Source organism: Symphalangus syndactylus, chromosome 13 (assembly GCF_028878055.3).
Source record: "Symphalangus syndactylus isolate Jambi chromosome 13, NHGRI_mSymSyn1-v2.1_pri, whole genome shotgun sequence".
NCBI lineage: Eukaryota > Metazoa > Chordata > Mammalia > Primates > Hylobatidae > Symphalangus > Symphalangus syndactylus.
Genome location: NC_072435.2, coordinates 47,861,955 through 47,879,059, shown reverse-complemented (window position 1 = coordinate 47,879,059; position 17,105 = coordinate 47,861,955). Strand labels below are relative to the sequence as shown.

The 17,105-nt window shown below is 43.2% G+C and overlaps 1 long non-coding RNA gene across 1 annotated transcript in view; it reads right to left on the bottom strand.

The window, feature by feature from the left end:
• Nucleotides 1-7,522: 7,522 nt before the first annotated feature.
• Nucleotides 7,523-17,105, bottom strand: part of LOC129459435 (uncharacterized) — a 31,248-nt gene continuing 21,665 nt past the window's right edge. The window contains exons 4-5 of the long non-coding RNA XR_008649977.2: nucleotides 8,174-8,293; nucleotides 7,523-7,905 (exon numbers count right to left, since the gene is read on the bottom strand). This is a non-coding gene — a long non-coding RNA (uncharacterized lncRNA). The remainder of the gene's footprint in view (nucleotides 7,906-8,173; nucleotides 8,294-17,105) is intronic.

Genomic DNA, 17,105 nt, shown 5'->3' with positions numbered 1-17,105 from the left:
TGGAATATTTTTGATAGATTGATTATGTTTTATGAACTGTGAATACATTTTTAATATATATAAGGCAAAGAATGAGATGTTTGGATTCAAAGATGCGTAAGATCAAACACCGAAGAAATTTTCTGTGTAGTTGGGGAGAAAAATAATGTTGAAAAAGCTAACACAGCCCATGGATTGCAAGTTTCTGCCTCCTGCCCTCACCTTACCTGGCTGTGCCTGGCTGCCAGACACCAAGATTTGTTTTTAATCTTTGAAGAAAAAGCCTCCCAAAGTGATGAGATTACAGGCGTGAGCCACCATGCCCAGCTATTTTTTTCTATTTTTAGTTGAGATGAGGTCTCACTACGTTTTCCAGGCTTGCCTTAAACGCCTGAACTCAAACAATGTTTTCCCCTTGGCCTCCCAAAATGTTGTGATTACAGGCATGAGCCAGCACACGTGGCCCAATAAGTACTTTTAAAAATATGACAGAGAGCACATTGGGAGTCTGAAGCAGGCGAATTGCTTGAGCCGAGGAGATTGAGATCAGCCTAGACAATATAGCAAGGCCTTATCTCTACAAAAACAACAAAACAACAGTAAAAACAGAGAAGGCTTCTTCCATGTGACCTTCTACACCCTCAACCAGTGACTTTTCTGCAGGTAAACACTGTATAAGTTCATTTTATCTTTACACAGATTTGCATGTGTATATGCGATTTTATGGACCTTTAGAAATAGTATTGCATGTGTGTTTCCTGGATGACGCTGTGTGTTCAATGGTTAGAAGAGCAGGCTCAGAGTACCTGTGTAACCTTGGGCAGGTTTCTCGACTTCTCTGACTCATTTGTTACTCAGGGATAATAACATGTGAGTAAAATCAGTGCTGTTCTTTGAATGTAATAATAAAGTAGATAAACTATTTCAAGAGGAGTAAAAATTTTACAAAAGACAAAAGAGGATATTTAGATATACATTCAAGATTCAAACATAATTTTTTTAATGTCATGACATTAAACTTGAAAATTTAGATGAAATTATCTATTTTCCAGAAAATATGTGACAAAAATTGATTGTGGAAGAAACATAAGAGATAAATAGAAAAATCAAAAATTATGTTTCTAATTCTACACACATAAAAATCACATATATTATACAATAACAGCTTTATAAATTTTTACAAAAAGCATATATCATGAACCCAGCACCCAGTGATGGCCGAGTGTGAACAACACAATTTCAACCGTGGACTGCATCCTCATGCCATATACAGGACCTAGTCAGTGGTCTCTGTTGATGTGTGAGAGTGACACTCCTCACTGTTGGCTGGGTATGCCTATGAGAATCACAATTTTAACTTTGTGCTGGGATCTGTTATGACACTCTCTGTACAACCCAAGGGGTCATACAAAATGCGTGAGTTTTGTAATCTTTTGTGACCTTCATACAAATAGAAAGCCCAGGACCTTTCCCATTGTTTTAAGGCTACCTATGAGAGTCAACATATCTCCTATGGCTAGGTCTGGGTATGCAAGTCCGTGCCTTTGAGCTGAGTCTGGAAATCCGTCACTATTCAAGCTGTTCTCAGATCCACATACGACAACCAGAATTTTAACTGTGGACTGCACCTGCATGTGAGGTTCAGGACCTCACGAGTGTGCTACTGTCATGTTTGGAAGTGATGATCCTAATTGTAGGCTTGGTATGCCTATGAGAGTCACAATCTCACTGTGTGCTGGGCCCTTATTATACTGTCTGTCTTACTCAAAGTATTTATAGAATATGCATACATTTTATCAACTTCTGTTACCCTTCTAAATGTAGGAGACTTTGGACTTTACCCACTGGTCAAAATCTAGCTAAGAGAGTCAAAATCACTCCTAATGTCTTGTTTTCTATATGAGTGTGGACATAATACCTGTGAGCTAGGAAAAACACATAGGTTGAAATTTAACCTGTGAGAATGGAACAGGCAAGATAATCAGATTACCTGAATGCTGGACCAAAAAGATGTAAATATCCACTCTCTGGGCAGGGCCATGGCAGTAAAGTCACATAACCTGGGAACTGGTCCTAACAGTATGTCACAATGCCTCTTGTGGGCAGGGTTCAGTTAGAAAAGTTACATTACCTGTGTGCGGGGCACAGTATTATGACAGTAATATGTCATAATCCACCCTGTGTACAGGGCCCAAGAAGAAAAGGAGAGTCACATTACTTAAGTGATGTATCCAGTTATATGCCACAACTCTCTGTGTTGGCAGGGCCCAGGCAAAAGAAGGTAATCATCTAACCTAGGTGATGGGCCCAGTGAGGTATCACAGTCTCCCCTGAGGACCTATGCAGGAGAGTAAAATACCTTCCATGGAGAGCTCAGGTATATGGCACAATTCCACCTGTGGGCTTTTCCCCGGCAAGAGGGCCAAATAATTCAGGCGCTGGACAAAGGTATATATTGCAAATACACCAGCAAAAGATCCAGAAATAAAATTTAAACTTTCACACATTTTCTGGCTCCAGGTATGAGAGTCAAGACATCCTGTGAGTTGGGTCTAATTACATGAGTCACAGTCTTCATAGTGGACTGTATCCCTGCATGAGAGCAACAATTCTAAATGCAGATTTCTCAGTGTATGAGTCACAGCCTCACAGGCATGCTGAATCCTGGTCTTTGAGTCACTATCTTACCTGTGGACGAGATGTATTCATGAGAGTCACAATTCCAACTTTTGACTACCTGCACATGTGAGATTCACAGCCTCAACAGTGGATGGTTTCCATGTGGGAAGGTGACAATGTTTACTGTTGGCTGAGTGTGCATAAGAAAGCCACAATTTCACCTGTGTCCTGGGGTTCTGTTAGGACACTCTCTGTACCACCCAAGGACTTTATGTGGTATGAGTGACAGTCACAATCTGCTTTGAGATCTTCAGGCTGGTGTGAAACAATGATTGTACCCATTGTTCTATTATCAGGTATGTGTCAACATCTCTCTTATTGGTCAGATATTTTTATGACAGTCATCACAGTGCTTGTAAGCTGGCTCCAAAAATAAGTCACCATATCAACTGTCCTAGTACACATACGAAAGTCACAATTCCAAATGTGGACTGTGCCTGTGAGATTCAGGACCTCACCAGTGGCTCTGTCCATGTGTGAGGGTGACAATCCTAATTGTCAGCTGGGTTTGTCTATGACAGTAATAATTTCACCTGGGTACTGGATCCTGTAACTAAACTCTAAATGTCACACAAGGGCTTTAGAGAATATGATTGAGTGTCATAATCTTATGTGACCTTTCTTCACCCTTATGCTTCATCCTTATGAACCTTATGCTTCTTCACCCAGAACCTTACCCATTGCCCTAATCCTAGAAAATAGAGGCCAAATCTCCCCCATCGACTGTGTACATGTATGAGGGCTATCATTACGCCTCTAAACTTGGCCTAGATATATGTCACAATACCTCCTGTGAACATAAACCAAACAAGAGAGTCACATCACTTTGGTGCTTGGCCAAAGATTTGTTACAATCCCACTCATAAAGAGGACCCAGAAAGAAGATGTGTCACAATGGCCACTGTAGGCAGGAGTCACATCACCGGGGTGCCTGGCCCAGCTGTATGTTACAATCTATTCTGTTGGCAGAACACAGGCAGGTAATGAGAGTCACGTCACCCAGGTGCTGGGCCTAGTTATATGTCACAATCCTCCTGCAAGGAGGGTCAAAGCAGAACACAAAAGTCATATCACTGAAATGATGGGCCCAGTGACATGTCACAATCCCCACTGAGGGCGGGGCCCAGGGGAAAAAAAAAAGAGTCAAATCATCTAGGTGATGGGTTCAGGCATGTCACAATGCCTTTTTTGGGAGCAGCCTAGGCAGGATTGGAGAGGCACATAACCTACATATATGGCCCGGAGATATGTCACAATCCCCCTTGAGGGCAGAGCCCAGGCAGGAGCATCACATATTCTAGGTACTTGGCCAAGGTGTATGTCAAAATCTCAACCATAGAATGGGCTTCTGCAGGAGAGCAAAATTCATCAGTTCTCTGCCAAAGATATATGTAACAATCACCCCGCGGGAAGGTCCAGACATAAGATTTACAATCTCGCACTTGTCCCACCTTCAGGTATGAGAGTCAACTACTCCTGTGAGTTGTGTTCAAGAACCTGAATCACATTTTTAACCATAGACTGGATCAGTGCCTGAGAAAGCCAACCCCAACTCTGGACAGTGTTTCAGTGGGGGCAGTCACTGCCTCATAGGTGTGATAAATTTTGGCCTGAGGATACAATCCTAACTGTATCCTACCTGTCACCATCCTAACTGTGAATCAAATCCACCTATGAGAATCACAGTTCCAACTTTTGAATACCCCTGAATGTGAGATTCAGAACTTCAATAGTGGGCTGTGTCCATGTGAGAGGGTGACAATTGTTACTCTTGCCTGCATGTGCGTACAAGGATCTCAATCCCACTTGTGCTGAGCCCTGTTATGACACAATCCATACCACTCCAGGGCTTTATACAGTATGCATAAGAATTGAAATTTCTTATAAGACCTTAGTGCTGATATAAGCTCATGATCTTACCCATTGCCCTAAGCCTGAGAGTCAACATATCTCCTGTTGGCTGGGTCCAGGTATGAGAGTCATCCCTGTGACTGTGAGCTGGGTTCAAAAATGTGTCAACATCTAACTTGTGGCCAGATCCACATATGACATTCATAATTTCAATTGTGGACAGTGTTTCCACTTTATATTCTAGACCTCACCAGTAGGCTCTGTTCCTGTTTGAGGGTGACAATCCTAACTGCTGGCTGGGTGTGTTTAAGAGCGCCAGAATCTCACCTGTGTGCTGGGTCCTGCTATGACACTCCCTGTACCACCCAAGGCCTTTAATCTTCTGTGACCTTCATACAAGTAGGGGAACAAGGACCTTACCGTTTGCCCTAAGTCTAGCTACGTGAATGAATATCTCTTCTTTTTGCTGATTCCAGATGTAAGATTCATCATCATGCCTGTGAGCTGGGTCCAATAATGAGTCACCATCCTACCTGTGGCCAAATGCATACATGACAGTTACAACTCTAACTGCAGACTGCATCTGCATGTAAAATTTAGGTCACCAGTGGGCTCTCTCCATGTTTGAATGTGATGATTCTAATGGTCAGCTACGTGTGCATAGGAGAGTCACAATCTCACTTTCAGGTGAGCCTTGTATCAGCACTCTCTACTACCTTAGGACTATATGACATATGGGTGAGCTAAAAATGCTCTGTGACCTTTGTGCAAGTAAAAGACACAAGACCTTGTTTGTTGCCCTACCCCTCACTATGTAAGTAAGAAATTACTTCTATTGGCTGTGTTTATGTATGAGAGTCATCATCATGCTTTTGAGCAGGGCTCTTGTATATGTCCCAAGGCCCACTGTGAACAGGGCCCAGGAAAAAGAGTAGAGGCACATTACCTAGGTGCTGGGCCCAGTGATATAATTTTGTTTTGTGGGTAGGGCCAAGACAGTAGAGAAATGTCACATCACTGGGTTCTGAACTTAGTGATAAGTAACAATTATCCCTGGTGGCAGAGCCCAAAAAATAGTCACACTACCTAGGTGCTTGGCCCAGGTATATGTTAGTTGTATGCCGGGCTCAGGCAAGAGAGTTAAATTACTCAGGTGCTCAGCAAAGCTGTATATCACCATCACACCTGCAGAAAGGTTAAGTGATAAGATTTACAATCCCACACATGTTCCAGCTCTATGTATCAGAGTGAACTCCTCCTGTGAACTGGGTCTCAGTAAGTGAGTCACAATCTCAAAGGTGGACCGGATTTGTGCATGAGAGCCACAATCACACCTGCAGATTGCATCTCGGTAGAGGAGTCACAGCCTCTAGGTGTGCTGCCTCCTGGTCTGAGGTCATCATCTCAGCTGTGGACCACATCCACCTATGAGGGTCACAATTCCTATTTTTGACTGCTTCTGGTTGTGAGATTGAGAATCTCAACAGTGGGCTGTGTCCATGTAGGAGGTTGACAATCCTTACTCTGCCTGTGTGCATACCAGAGTCACAGTCTCACCTGTGTGCCAGACCCTGTTATGACCCTCTCAGGACCAATGGGGGACTTTGTACAATATGCATAGTGTCATAATCCTCTGCTACCTTTATGCAAGCAGGAGACCCAGAACCTTATGTTCTGCCCTAAGCCTAGTTAACAGAGTCAACATCTCTCCATTTGGCTGAGGCCAAATATGTGAAAGAGCCATCACTGTTTTCTAAGCTGGATCCAGAAATGAGTCACCATCTCACCTGTGATCAGATTGAAATATCACAGTCACAATCCCAACTGTGAACTGTGTCAGGGTGTGAAATTTAGGACCTTACCAGTGGGCTCTGTTTATAGGTGAGGGTGATGGTACTGTCAGCGGTGTCTGCATAACAAAGTCACAATCTCACCTGTGTGCTGGGCCCTGTAATGAACCTCTGTACTACCAGAGGGCTTTACACAATATGCATGAGTGTCATAATCTTCTGTGACTTTCATACAGGTAGGAGACCCAGGACCCTATTAGTTTCCTTAAGCCTAGCTGTAAGAGTCAACATCTCTTTTATTGGCTGGGTCGAGTTATGAGAGTTATCACTGTGCCTGTGAGTTAACTCCATAAATAGATCAACATCACACCTGTGGCTGGATTTACACGTGACAGTCAAAATTCCAACTGTGGACTGTGTCCGTGTACAAGATTCAGGACCTCACCAGAGTTCTCTGTGCATGTGCGATGATGACACTCATAACTGTTGGCTGATGAGCATACAAGAGTCACAATTTCACCTGTGTGCTGGGTGCAGTTTTATGTAAAATTCTCACCTGTGGAAAAGAAACCAGCTAGGATGGTCACATATTTTAAGTGCTGGGCTAAAGATATGTTACAATATCCCCTATGGGCAGGGCCCAGGAAGGAGAATTAAATTACCTGTGTGCTGTGACCAGTGATATGTCACAATGCCTTCTATGGGAATGGCCTAGGCAGGAGTTTTTAATTACCTTTGTGCTGGTCCAAAGATATGTCACAATCTCCCTCAACTGGCATGGCCTGGAGAGAATAGAAGAGTCACAGCACCTAAATTATGGCCACAGAGATATATCACAATACTTCCTGTGGGCAGGGCCTAGGATAGAGGGTCACATCACCTGCAATCTGGGCTCAGCAAAATGATTCAATCTCTCCTATGTCCAGGGCCCAGGCAGAAGAAGAGAATCATATCACCTAAGTGCTAAGACCTGTGGTATGTCACAGGCCATTTTGAGGGGGCAGAATGCGGGCAAAAGAGGAGAGTCACATCACCTAGGTAATGAGTTCAGAGGTATGTCACAATACCTACTGTGAGCAGGGCCCAGGCCATACAGTCACATCATGGAGGTGCTGGGCTCAGTGATATCTCACAATCTGTGGGCAGGATATCTCACAATACCCTCTGTGTGCAGGGCCCTGGCTGAAAATAAGAGTCATATGACCTAAGTGCTGAGCCCAGTGATATTTTACAACACGCTCTGTGGGTAGGGCTCAAGCATGAGAGTCACATCACCTAGGTGTTTGACCCAGGTATCTGTCACAATCCCCTCTGAGGGCTGGGTCCAGGCAGGGAAGTAAAATTACTCAGGTGCTTGGCAAAAGTATATGTCACAACACTTGTGGGAAGGTCCAGAGCTAAGATTCACAATTCCACACATGTCGCAGCTTCAGGTAAAAGAGTCAACAACACCTCCTGTGAGTTGCATCCAAGTACATGAGTCACAATCTCAATGATGGACTAGATTTGTTCATGAGAGTCCCAATTACACCTGCAGGCTGTGTCCTGATATCAGAGTCAAAGCCTCACCGGTGTGATGAACCCTGATCCTAGAGTCATCATCTACCTGTGGACAAAATGCACATATGAGAATCAGATTTCCAGCTTTCAACTGCATCCAGATGTAAAATTCAGAAGCTCATCAGTGGTCTCTATTTATGTGGGAGGGTGACACTTTTTACTGTGGGCTGGAAGTGCATATAAGAATCACAATTTCAGCTGTGTTCTGGGTCCTCTTATGACACTCTCTTTACCTCCATAGGGCTTTAGATTGTTTAGGCGAGAGTCACAATCCCCTTTGAGACATTGGTGCTGGTATAAACTCATGATCTTACCTCTTTTCTTAAGTCCAGGTATGACAGTCAACACCTCTCATTATTGGCTGGATCCAGGCATGAAAGTCATTACTGTGTCTCTTAGTTGGGTTCAGATATGAGTCACTCTCCCACCTGTGGCTGGATCCAAACATGACATTAAAAATTCAAACTGTAGACTCATCTGAGAGTGAGATTCAGGACCTCATCAGTGGGTTCTGTCTATGTGTGTCTATGATAATTTTTACTCTTGGCTCAGTGTGCACTTGAGAGTCACAATCTCCACTTTGTGCTGAGTTACGTAATGACACTCTCTTTACAACCTGAGGGCATTATACAATATAAGTGAGTTTGAAAATTTTCTGTGACTTTCATACAAGTGAGAAACACAAAACCTTACTTCTTGCCCTAAGCCTAAGAATCAACACATCTTCCGTTGGCTGGGTTCATTGTGCAAATGAGTTGGGTTCAGAAATTTGTCATCATCCAACCTGTGGCTGAATCCACATATGACACGAACAATTTCAATGGTGGAATAGGTTTATGTGTGAGATTCAGCACCTCAGCAATGGGCTTGGTCTACATGTCAGGGTGGCAATTCAAACTGTTGGCTAAGTGCGTATAGGAGAGTTACAATCCCACCTGTGGACTGGGCCCTGTAATGACACTCTGTATTCCCCAAGAGCTTTATACCATATGTGTAAGTTTCATAATCTTTTGTTGCCTTCCTACAAGTAAAAGACCCAGACCCCTAAGCCTAGCTACCAGAGTCAAAATCTCTCTTATTGGCTTGGTCCAGGTATGAGTCATCACCATTCCTGTGAGCTGAGTCCAGAAATGAGTCACCATCCCACTTATGGCAAGATATACATATGACAGTCACAATTCCAACTGTTGATGTGTTCATATATAAGATTCAGGACCTCAACAGTGGTCTTTATTCATGTGTTATGGTGACAATAGCACCTTTTGGCTGGGTTTGCATACAAGAGGAAAAATTTCATCTGTGTGCTGGGCTGAGTAATATGTCACAATCTTACCTGCAGGAAAGGCTGAGAAATGAGAGTGACGTCACCTGAATTCTTCACCCGGAAAATATCTCAATCCCCTCTATAAGCAAGGCCCAGGCAGGGGAGTAACATCATTTATGTGCAGGGCCCAGTGACATATCATAATATTTTCTCTAGGTAGAGTCCAGGCAGGAGAGTCACAACATTCAGGTGCTGGGCCCAGAGACATGTCACAGTCCCCTTTGGGGGCATTTCTCAGGCAGCAGTGAAGAGGCACATTATGTAGGAAATTGGTTCAGAGATGTGTCACAATGTCCATTTTGGGTGGTGCACAGGCAGGCAAAGACAGACACATCACCTACATAATGGACCAGCAATATGTCACAATACCCTCTGATGGAAGGGCAAAGACAAGAAAGTCACATAACCTAGGTGAGAAAACCAGAGATATGTCACAATGCATGATATGAGTAGGAATCATGAAAAAGAGGAGAGCCACAAAACCTAGGGGCTGCAGCCAGATATATGTCACAATTACCCCAGTGGGTAGAGCCTAAGCATGAGAGGAGAGTCAAATAACATAAATGCTGTGCCAAGCAATATGTCAAAATCCCCACGGTGGACAAGTCCCCTCCGACCCAGAAAAAGAGTCACATTATCTGCATTTTGGGACCACAGGTATGTATCGATGATGCCTGTGGGCAGAGAGCAGGCAGAAGAACCACATCACTTGTGTGCTGGGTACTGATAAATCACTCTTATCTGTAGTCATGGCCCAGGCAGAAGAGGCAAGTCAAATTAGCTGGGTGCAGAGCCCAGAGATATATCACAATGTCTACTATAGGCAAAGCCCAGGAAAGAGAGAAGACTCAGATCAAATATTCAATGGGCCCAGAGATGTATCACAGTGCATAATATAATCAAATTCCAGGAAAAGAGAAGACTCAGATCAAATGGTCAATGGACCCAGAGATATATCACAATGCCCCCTGTAAAGGGGTCCAGGCAAGGGACTCAAATCTATTTTGCTTTGTGCCCAGCAATATGTCGCCCCGCCTTCTGAGGGTAGGGCCAAAATGAAAGAGTAACATCTCCTTGGTGTTGGGCCCAGCAATATGTCAATATCTTTTGTGTGAGCAGAACATAGAAAAAAAAAGGAAGAGTCACATCAACTGGGTGCCGAGCCCAGGGACACATCCCAATTCCTCCTGTGAGCAGAAACCATGCAGGAGAAGAAAGTCAAAACACATAGGTGATGGGCACAGAGATATTTTATGATGTCCCCTGTCAGAAAGGCCCAGGCAGAAAAGTAATATCACCTGGGTATTGGACAGTGCAGTATGTCAAAATAGCCAATGTGGTCAGGGCACAGGCAGAAATCACATAACCTGGGTGCAGGGCCTGGCAATGCATCACAATGCCTTCTGTGGGCAGAGCCAAGGCAGGAGAATAGGTTACATCAGCTAAGTGCTGGACCAAGTGATATGTCATAATCTCTGTTGAAGGCTGGACCCATGCAGGAGAGTCAAATCACTCAGATTCTGGGCAGAGGCATACATCAGATTGACACCTATAGGAAGGTCCAGGGATGACATTAATCCTACATACGTTCCAGTTCCAGGTATGAGAGACAACACCTGTAGGTTTGGTCTAAGTGCATGAGTCACAGTCTCAACAAGGGACTGAATTTGTACACAAGAGACTAAATCTCTACTGAAAACTGTGTTCCCTTAGCGAAGTCACAGCCTGACAGCTGTGGGGAGTCTTTGAGAGTCACCAACTCACCTATGGATCAGATCCATGTATGAGACCTAATTCTCCAACTTTCCACTGCCTCTGGGTGGGAGATTCAGAACCTCAACAGTGGACTGTATTCATGTGGAAAAATGACAAGCTTTACTATTGACCATCTGTGCATAAGAGTATCACAATGTTACCTGTGTGCTGGGCCTTGTGGGCACACTCTCTCTACCATTCAAGGGATTTATATGGTATGCATGAAAGTCAAAATCTGCTCTGAGACCTTCGTACTGGCATGCACCCTTGATTGTACCTGTAGCCCTAACCTCATTCATGAGAGTCAACATCTCTTCAGTAGATTTGGTTCAGATAGAAGATTTCTCAACTGTCTATGAGCTGGGTTTAGAGATGAGTCAACCTCCCAATTGTGGCTGGAAGTTCACATATGACAGTCAAAATTCCAACTGAACTGCATCCACTTATGAGGTTGAAGACCTCACCAGTGCACTGTGTCCATGTGTGAATGCCTTTTAGTTCATGTGACATAAGTAATCTTTGGGAAATAAAAACAGCTTTACATGCAAGGTGTGTAAGAAAAATAGAATATGCTTTCAGCTTAAGATTAAAAAAAGGCATAAGAATGTTAATTTGGGGGCCTAGGTTAGAGACCTAAAGGGTTGTTTAAAATTAGAATAAACCTGAAGGTCTGAACAAGTTCTGGAAGTTTTCTAAAAAATTAATCTCATAAAAAATTCTGTGTGTGAACATACTGGCTAAAGTTAAATAGATGTTATTCAGTTTTTCCATAAATTGAACATTAGAATAAGAGCACAGCAGATTTTTCTTAGAACACAGATTTGTTCTTTAACAAACATTTTAAAGGGTTTTAAAAGATTTCTGAGAATCTTACCTTATAGTCAAACTAATTAAGATTTCATATGTTTGTATATAAGGTTTTATTAAGAACTGGGTTTGGCATCATTAGTATACTAACACAAAGGTGAAGTCTTCCTTCCTTCCTTCCTTCCTTCCTTCCTTCCTTCCTTCCTTCCTTCGAGATGGTCTCCCTCTGTTGCCCAGGCTGGAGTGCAGCGGCATAATCTCGGCTCACTGCAGCCTCCCTGCCTCGGGCTCCCGTGATTCTCCTGCCTCGGCCTGCCAAATACCTGGGATTGCAGGCTCACGCCTCCACGCCTGGCTGGTTTTGTATTTTTGGTGGAGACAGGGTTTCGCCCTGTTGGCCAGGCTGGTCTCCAACTCCTGACCTCGAGTGATCTGCCCCCCTCGGCCTCCCGAAGTGCTGGGATTACAGACGGAGTCTCGCTTGCTCAATGCTCAATGTTGCCCAGGCTGGAGTGCAGTGGTGTGATCTCGACCTGCTACAACCTCCACCTCCCAGCTGCCTGCTTTGGCCTCCCAAAGTGCTAAGATTACAGCCTCTGCCTGGCCGCCACCCCGTCTAGGAAGTGAGGAGAGTCTCTGCCTGGCCGCTCATCATCTGGGATGTGAGGAGCGCCTCTGCCTGGCCGCCCATTGTCTGGGAAGTGAGGAGGGCCTCTGCCTGGCCGCCCCGTCTGGGAACTGAGGAGCACCTCTGCCCAGCCACCGCCCCGTCTGGGAAGTGAGGAGCGTCTCTGTCCAGCCACCCCGTCTGGGACGTGAGGAGTGCCTCTGCCCGGCCCCCCTATCTGGGAAGTGAGGGGCGCCTCTGCCTGGCAGCCCTGTCTGGGAAGTGAGGAGTGCCTTGCCTGGCCACCCTGGGAAGTGAGGAGGGCCTCTGCCCGGCCATCCCGTCTGGGAAGTGAGGAGCGCCTCTGCCTGGCCGCTGTGCAACCTTCCAGGTGTGAAGTGACAGCCTTCATTGTAGAATGAATGAAGACACTGGCACTGATTATATAACACCTTGGCAGCTATCTCAAGTTGTTGATGGTGGAGGTATTGGAATTATAGAAGAAAGCAAACACACAAGTTTGACTAAAGGCGATTTTGTGACTTCTTTCTATTGGCCCTGGCAAACCAAGGTTATTCTGGATGGAAATAGCCTTGAAAAGGTGATATATATATATGAACATATCTGATTTTTTTCCCCGTATAATTCTTACTTTGTGCATTTGATATTCAGTTGTGTTTGTAATCACGGAAAAATAAAAGCATATATTTTCTTTTAAAAAAAAAGGTGAAATATAGGCTTTCACTCTTGAACAAGATATTCATGTTATATTTAAAAAATGAAAGATTTAGGTTTGTCTTTTGAATAAACTATAGCAAAAAGACAAGAGACAGATTGTTTGGAAATCTAAGTCTTTCCTCTATTAATAAGTAAACGTTTCTGGCTTTTAAAAATTTTTTTAAAAAGAAAAGTTACTGTTTTGGCTAAATGAATGACATAGGGGGACCTGGGATTTGATTTTATAATGTAAAATGTTTTAAACTTTTGCTATTTGAAAAACTTTCCAAAATTAAATTATAAGTTTTGTCTTTTCTGACCTAACTAATCTTTTAGATATTAGGTCACCTAAAGTCCAAAAATGACATATTCAATTTATTTGGTATAAAAGTTATATAGAATGTATTGTCAAACATGAAATGATATTTGGCTTTCTTGGGGTTGTTTTTGTATAAATATGTCATTGGTGAGTGTTCTAAAATTATGGAATACTCCTGTAAGTCTGATATGACTTAGTGTATAGTATGTTACTAATAGTTATAATTGTTATGTAAAATTTTTTATTCCACAAGAATAACCAATATTTCTAGTCAATTGTGGTTTTTGTTTGTTTGTTTTGTCTTGTTTTGTTTTGTTTGAGATGGAGTTTCACTCTTGTTGCCTGGGCTGGAGTTCAATGACACGATCTTGGCTCACTGAAACCTCTGCCTCCTGGGTTCAAGAGATTCTCCTGCCTCAGCCTCCCAAGTAGCTGGGAATACAGGCATGCACCGTCATGCCTGGCTGATTTTGTATTTTTAGTAGAGACAGGGTTTTTCCAGGTTGGTCAGGCTGGTCTCGAACTCCCAACCTCAGGTGATCCACCCACCTCAGCCTCCCAAAGTACTGAGATTACAGGCATGAGCCATTGTACCTGGCCGTCAATTGTGGTTTTAATAATGGCTGTTCTAAGACTTTTTTGTCACCCACAGACAATTGTTGTCTTGTTTTAATCCTTTTAAAAAGTGATTTATAGTCGGCTATGGAACATTGATGTGTGTTTTAAATGCAAATTTCTGATAACTTTGAAGACTGCAAAATTAGAACAGGAGAAAAACTTTCAAGACTCCCATGGAAAGCTAATAAATATCAAAGAGAACAAGAGTTTACTGCATGAACTGCACTAATAAAAGACGGAAGTAATATTTTTTGGCTTTTTGCTTAAAATGTTGTGGATCCTTTGTTTTTCAGAGTCAACAGCACTTTTGAGCTATTTACAGCTTTTAACAATTGAGGAAAATAGACTCCTGTAAACATAATTTGGAGCGTATTTGTTTCTCTCTCCCTGATTTCTCCAGAATGTGCAAAGATATTGGTGAGTATTCTTAATTTATGGCAATATAGTTATTTGCATAAGTGCAATAAGCATGTTTTCATTTGCAACAGCGCACAATAGGAGACACAGGTTATTTTACCAAGGCTTTAACTGGAGTAATGGTCTTTTCTTTGAGAAATCATACTTGCTTTTTAGAGCCAGTAAAAGCCCTTTGGGAAAATTGGCCTTCTACCTTCTCTACAAAGTCCCTGTGCAGGGTTCCTGACCTGTGGTAAGTAAGGAATGTCACTTTCTGACAGGCCCAACAGTCCCAAGTTATCTTGAGACCTCAAAAAGAAAGAAATTAACCCAATTCCTGTACTCCCAGAACATTAGGCATTCTATGTCACAGGATAAGACAAGAGGTCAGCACAAGGTACCATTCACAAAGATCTTTCTGGTGAAAGAGGATGCAGTACAAAAGACAGCAAAAACCCATGAAAAGAAAAATTGCAATGAAAGTAACCTCTGGTAGTCCTCACTGCTCTTTATACATTAAAGGTAATGCATCAGTATGCTAAAAGACACTCCCAACAGCATCATGACACTTTACAAATCTCATGGCGATGTTAAGCAGGTATCCTATATGGTATAAAAAGGGGAGGCACCCTGATTTCTGGAAGCTGCCCATCCCTTTCCTGGAAAACTCACAAATAATCCATCCCTTGCTTAGTATGTAATCAAGAAATAACCATAAAAAGAGCCAATGAGCGGCCCTCGGGGCCTCTCTGTCTATGGAGTAGATACTCTTTTGTTTATTTACTTCTCTAATAAACTTGCTTTCACTTTAAAAAAATAAATCACATCAAATAGTTGATAGGTCTAAAGATATGTTACAATGCCGTTTGTGAGCAAAGTGCAAGCAGGAGACTCACATAACCTTGGTGGTCTTCCCAGGAATATGTCACAACGCCTTCTGAGTACAGTTCAAAAATGAAAGTGTAACATCACGTTAGTTTGAGGCCCAATGATATGTCACAATCTCCCCTGTGGGCAAAAACTAGAAAGGAGATTCACATCAGTTGGATGCTGAGTCCAGCAATATGTCATAATGCCCCCTGTGAGCAGAGGCCAGACAAAAAAATAGAGTCACATAACCTGGGTTATTGGCACAAAGATTTGTCACAATGCCCCCTGTTGGCAGGGCCTATGCATGAGAGTTACATCCCTGGGTGTTGGACCCAGTAATATTTCATAATTTGTGGACAGGGCACAGGCAGGAGGAGGGTCATGTAACCTGGGTACACAGCCCAGAGATATGTCAAAATACCTTTTATGGACAGTGCCAAGGCAGAAAAATTGAGTCACATCACCTAGGTGCTGGGTACAGCAACACATCACAATTCCATCTGTGGGCTAGGCCATGGCAAGAGTCATATCACTCAGATGCCAAATAAAGGAATATGTCAGAATCACACCTCAGGAAAGTCTGAGAAAGAGATGAACAATCTTTCACATGTCCCAATTCTAGGTATAAGGGTCAACACTTCCTATATGTTGGGTCTAAGTAAGTGAGTCACAATCTCAGTAGTGGGCTGAATTTGTGCATGGAAGCCTCAATTTTTTCTGTGAATTCTGTTTTCTTACTGGAATGATGGCCTCACAACTGTGCTGAATTTTGATCTGAGAGTAACCAATCCACCTGTGGATTGGGTCTACCAACAAGAGACAATGTTTTAATTTTCCACTGCCTTTGTTTATGAGATTCAACGCCTCAACAGTGGGCTGTATTCATGAGGAAAGATGTCAATTTTTACTGTCAGCTGGGTGTGGATATCACTGTCACAATCTCACCAGTGTGCTGAACCCTGTTAGGACATTCTCTATACTACCCAAGATCATTGTAGAATAGGAATGAGAGCCATGATTTGCCCTGAGACCTTTGTACTGTTCCCTAAGCCCAGGTAGAAAAGTCAATATTTCTCAAATTAACTGGGCCCAGACAGGAGAGTCCTCACTTGTCTATAAGCTGGGTCTAGAAATGAGCCACCATCCCAAATTTGGACAGGTGTTTACATATGACAGTCAGGAATCAAACTGTAGATTGTATGTGCATGTGAGACAAAAGACCTCAGCAATGGGTGGTATCCAGGTGTTAGGGTGACAATCCTAACAGCTGGCTGGGTGTGCATACAAGAAACACAATATCCCCTTTGTTTTGGGACATGTGATGACACTCTCTGTACCACTTAAGGGCTTTATTCCATATACAAGTTTGTGGTAGTTCTCTATGACCTTCATACAAAGAGACAGGTATTTTACCAGTTTTTCTAAGCCTAGCAATGAGAAACAGTATCTATTCTACTGGCTTGTTTGAGGTATGAGAATCATCATCACACCTGTGAGCTGGGCCAAGATATATGTAATAATTTCTCCTCTGAATACGGAGCAAGCGGGGAAGTCATGTTCCCTGGGTTTTGGGCTGAAGATATGTCACAATCTTCTCTGAGGGCAGGAACGAGGCAAGAGAGCCAAATCACCTGAGTTCTTGGCCAGGGATATGTTACAATCCTCTCTTGAATGTCGGGAACAGGCAGCAGAGTCACATCACCTGGGTCCTGAGCCCAGCGATATGTCACAATTTTCTATGTGGGCAAACCCCAGTCAGGAGAGACCCATCACTAGTTTGCTAAGCACAGCTATGAGAGTCAATATCTCTCTAACTGGCTGGGACCAGATTGG